This window comes from Macrobrachium rosenbergii, chromosome 27 (assembly GCF_040412425.1).
Source record: "Macrobrachium rosenbergii isolate ZJJX-2024 chromosome 27, ASM4041242v1, whole genome shotgun sequence".
Taxonomy (NCBI): domain Eukaryota; kingdom Metazoa; phylum Arthropoda; class Malacostraca; order Decapoda; family Palaemonidae; genus Macrobrachium; species Macrobrachium rosenbergii.
This window is the reverse complement of record NC_089767.1, coordinates 39,482,996-39,488,410: the sequence shown is the minus strand read 5'-3', so window position 1 is coordinate 39,488,410 and position 5,415 is coordinate 39,482,996. Positions and strand designations below refer to the sequence as shown.

At 36.3% G+C, this 5,415-nt stretch overlaps 1 non-coding gene across 1 annotated transcript; it reads left to right on the top strand.

The window, feature by feature from the left end:
• The first annotated feature begins 3,682 nt into the window (after window positions 1–3,682).
• On the top strand, window positions 3,683–3,766 carry TRNAL-CAG (transfer RNA leucine (anticodon CAG)). Its single transcript has one exon. It is a non-coding gene; the product is annotated as a tRNA-Leu (tRNA).
• Window positions 3,767–5,415: the final 1,649 nt, after the last annotated feature.

Sequence of the window (5,415 nt, the reverse complement as noted above, 5' to 3'; positions counted from 1 at the left end):
TACGGCCATTATACTACTCACTCACTATGAATTCTGACTTTCCCTCGTTCACTCATGTTTTTTGAGGCAATACGTTTTCCTCAGCAAACCCTGAATATGATTTTGAGATTAAGGTGAAGAAGCGTTCATTCACGCCAGGGTTCAGATTTCTGTACGGTGAAACAGAGGTCCTGCAGTTAAAAACCACCTATGCTATCGTAAGAATCCTGAATCCAGCCGCTGAGTATTTTTCTACAATTTCATATCCAGGATGTAAGGTTTTCAGTGGAAAACTTATAATATGTAATGTATATTAGTATTTTTATTTTTATTTATATCTATATTTTTATTTTTGACGTTATTTTTTATTTATATCTATATTTTACTTTTATTATTATTAGGGATTCGAAAAATGAAGCCATTGCATGGTGGCTCTCCTACTTGAATAGATCTGGTAAATAGGATAAATTCAGTCTATACACAAACTTCTTAGCAGTTTTATTTATATGAGTATATGCTTTAAAGAGTATTAGATGAAATGTTTTAGTATGGGAATAATTATAAGCCTGACTTGTGAAAGTATAAATGTCATGAATTCCTACCCTCGTGAACATGTGCTGAAAGGAAAGCCACTTGCTTTAGATCAAGTTTTTCGGTACAGAAACAAAAGCTCGACCACTGCAAGTCCAAATGACGCGACTTTCTACTCTAGAACCATCGTATTTTGTAACCCCCCGATCTCGGTGACCCAACAAACACACAAAACGCCAAGGACACAGCGTTATATATTCGGTTGCCTTCGCTGGTTCTGTAGCCGCCACACTCAAACTGGCCCAGCCCAGGTGGTTAGTGTTACCGGCTGTCTCAGCTAAAGCGTGAAACGCCCACCTAAGCTGTCTTCTTGATAGCGACAGGCAGTCGTTGTTTATGTTGGCAGGACCACATTTCGCTTCCTCGTCACTGTGGGAAGGAAGGAAGGAGTAAGTCCCAGCAATCTGTTGTCTGCCCAGTGATGTAAAGAAAGTTCTTTTTTTCCGGGGAGGTGTTGGGGGTCAGTAATAGAGTCTTGAGAAGGAGGAGTTAGTGATAATGCGTCTCGAGTAGTTGTTTGATTTTTCAAAGTCCCCCTCCCTGATGTTTTGTCTTGGAATTCTTTGCTTTCAATTTTTTTTTTTATTTGGCCGGGAAATAGGTCGCCGGATCGTGGCGGGGTAGTGGAGATTCCTGATTCTCACCTGATTTGTTCTGATCTCTTGTTCTTTATTTGTCTGTTTATTTATTTATTTCTAAAATAAAATTATTATTATTATTATTATTATTATTATTATTATTATTATTATTATTATTATTATTATTTAACGTCCATTACATATATTGACTAGAAAGAGGAACATGAAGAGAACTGTGAGTTTTGCATGCAAAACTTAACATTGCTGTAATCTCATGTTACTTATTTATTTCTAAACTTAAAACGTCATTATTATTATTATCATTATTATTATTATTATTATTATTATTATTATTATTAACAGATATGATTTAACATCTATTACATGTATTGACTATCATGCAAAACTGAACTTTGTTGAATTTCTCTGGTTGTTGATGTCCATACTTTGTACATGTAGGGTAATTTCGTTTTTTCATTCTTCATGACGTTACCACCATTAGATAGATTCTTCCTTTCTCGTAATATAATTTGACTTTTCTTTACAAGTAACTACCTTCTGAATACTCTGACCCAATTTTATTGGTTATTCCCAAACTGTTTTGTTATTTTTCCAGCCGACGCCAAGTGACATTGCATTCTTGCTGTCTTGGTTTTTTAATAAGAAAACTGTATATTACCAAAAAAATAAATTACCACCTTCCTCCCATCAGATATTATTCGACCCTAGGCAGTTGGTGCACTGTAAGCATCACTTAAAGTTCTTTGCAGCGTTCCTTCGGCCCCTAGCTGCAATCTCTTTCATTCCTTCCACTGTACCTCCTTTCATATTATCTTTTTCCATCTGACTTTCCACTTTCTCCAACAATTGTTTCATAGTTCAATTGCTTTGAGGTTTTCCTCCTGTTACACCTTTCAAACCTCCTTACTGTCAATTTCCCTTTCAGCGCTGAATGACCTCATAGGTCCCAGTGCTTGGCCTTTGGCCTAAATCATATATTCTATTCTATTCTGTTCGACTCTAGAGGGTTAATTTAATCATGCCTTACCTCCCGGAGGTGAAATTCCCCGTCTTTCCAAACTGTATCACTCCTCAGACAGTTCTGAGCAGGCGATTTCCTCTTCTAAAGGCAGAGAAGTCTTTGCTCGGTAACAACTATCGAATCCAGTCAGATGTATTAAGTGTATCTGTTGGGTCTTCTGCGTTGCGTTGTGGGGTTTCATGCGGGATTATTTGCGAGAGGAAGTTCAGGTGACAGTGTAACCTTGCACACTTCTCTGTTTGTTGTAGGTTTTAATATTGAGTGTATTGCTTGGTTTTCATTTTTCCCGTTTAATATACCATGTCTCTATTACTGTGCTTAATGAAGATGAATGCAAAGACTGCAGTGAACAAATATATATATAATATATATATATACACATATATGTGTCTGTATATATATGTATATATATATGTGTGTGTATATTTTTATATATTATATATATATGTATATAATGTGCGTGTGTGTATATATGTATGTGTGTGAGCCCGCACTCCAGCTACCAAAGTGTAAGCAGTTCTCCTTGCAATGTCAAAATGTTAAGTAAACTCTCTCTCTCTCTCTCTCTCTCTCTCTCTCTCTCTCTCTCTCTCTCTCTCTCTCTCTCTCTCTCTCTCTCTCTGTACTTACTGAATTCATTTGCATAGGTGATTGAGTCCGTCGTCTCTTCATGGCTCCCCCCACCCCCACCCCTACCCCCACCCCGCTCTGCCACTCACTGGAGTGGCGGCGATGTTTATAATCAAGGTTCACGAAAATAACTTTTGATGCTTACGGTTGTTTACAGAGTTATCAAAAGGAGTTTATTTGTTTTGCTAGATTACCGGTTTCCATGTGAGGAGGAGGAGGGGAGGAGGAGGAGGAGGAGGAGGAGGAGGATGAGGAAGAGGTCGGTGACCTCCTTTAATGGAATGTGTTATTTAGATGTTGTTCAGTATAAGTTCTGAAACTGAAGCTCATGAACAAGACTTTAAATGTTGAGGCTTGAAATGTTTTTTATTTTTATTTTTTTTTATATTAATATTTTTTAAAATATAAGTGAGGTCATGTGATGCACGACGGGACTTTTGTCATTCCTTTTAATGATAATCGTTATCGCTGCAGTTGCGATTGAGATAACTAACGAATGCACTTTGTGGAGTTTGCTGAGACTTACGTGTATTTGTGCATGCGTACATATATATGTGTATGTGTATATATGTACATATATATATATATATATATATATATATATATATATATAAATACGTGTGTGTGTGTGTATATATATATATATATATATATTTCTTTATTTATTTATTTATTTATTTATTTATTACTAACAGGACCTCATTAAAACTGGATCGTATCTAGCGGACACCATCCAGTTTTAATGAGGTCCTGTTAGTAAATGTATTAATGCACAGAACAATTGTGTCAGTGATAAAGTTGATATACATACATACTTTCATACATTAATATACATACATGCATACATTGCTCTTTTCGTCAAGTCAGGATGGCCGAGCGGTCCAAGGCGCTGCGTTCAGGTCGCAGTCCGGTCTTCCGGGCGTGGGTTCGAATCCCACTCCTGACAAGTGTTTTCGTTGATTGTTCTCGAAGCATTGCGATGACCGTGAGAAGAATGTTAAGTGTAGGTAATGAGAATTTACTGATGTCTTAAATATCTGGAGAAAGCTTGGCGAGAATGTTGTTAGTATCAGTGTGAGGTCTGTTACGCGTAAAACATCACGTATTGGATGTTTGTAAAGTGATATGACCTTTCATTAGGTAGGTTTTTTGGACAAGGTAAGATTTCAGTAGGTGAAATGTTACTCTTTCATGTAAAGTAACATTTTAGCAGGTAACTTTATCATGCAAAGTTGCATTTCAGTTGGTACTTTTTCATGTAAAGTAACATTTCAGTAGGTACTTTTTCGTGTGAAGTTACATTTCAGTAGGTACTATTTCATGTAAAGTACCATTTCGGTAGGTACTTTTTCCATATGAGGTAACATTTCAGTAAGTACTTTTTCATGCCAAGTAACATTTCAGTAGGTACCTTTTCATGCAAAGCAACATTTCAGTAGTTATTTTTTCATACAAAGTATTTTAACATTTCTGAAAGTTTTTTTTTTTTGCGATCTTTCTCTTCCAAAATGCTCATATTTGGCTATCTAATATGTCAAAATAAAGAGGGTTTGGAATTCTGAGTTGCATGTGAAGAATGCAAGCAAGACTGTCGTACTTTCCACGGCATTGACCTGGTCGTTAAAAATCTCACTAGCCAACAGCATTAGTGAGATATCTTATAAAAAATAATCACGCTACAAAAAAAGATTCAGATTCACGAACTAAACGTGTATTTTAAAGATCAACTCTGTACGGAGCTTACTTTTCCGGACCTGTATAAAATAGATTTTTTGGGTAATCATGTATGAAGCATGGCACACACTCAAACAAGTAGCAATCTTGTTGACCGAGTTGAAGAGCAAACTAGATAAAACAATATACTGATGAAACGTATCTTAACTGCAGCCGCTGTGATAACGGTCTGAGCCGTTGACATGCACGCGATAAGGATTACAGCTTTTGCTGATAAACGAGCTGATTTGAAGTTACTTGTACACGTTCCTTAGTAGAAAATTCTGGAAATGGATAAACGTATCAGCATTTATAACGGATTGTCTATTCATGGTTGTTCGGTGGCAGGCAATAACACGAAAAAAAAGTCACAGGAAAAAAGGTCACATTAATTTATGGTGGCCAGTTATAAAGTCACAGGGGAAAAATTCAGTATTCCTTGGGGGTCATTATCTTTATGATATTTACAGTCTTTTGTTTATGTTTTTACAGTAATCCCCAACGGTCTTGTACTGAACACGCCGCAGAAGTGGCTACATACCGGGTTAAAACCCCTGGGGGTCACTATCTACGAAAGATTAATGTGACTTTTTTTCCTGTGACTTTTGCCTGTGGCTTTTTTTTTGTGACTTCTTTCCCGTGACTTTTTTTCTGTGACTTTTTCCTGACTTTTTTTGTTCCGATACTTTTCAAATATATCTTGCCCTTTAAACAAGAACTGATTTTTACCACGTGTGTGGTATTTTCAGTATAGAAAATAAAGATTATTAGCTCGGTTAAACTCAGTCGTCTAGTTTGTATTTTTCCGTAATAGTGATAACGCTGTAACGGAACGTTTTGTAATTAGTGCAAGTATTAAAATTTATGTTTTCTATTTAGTCT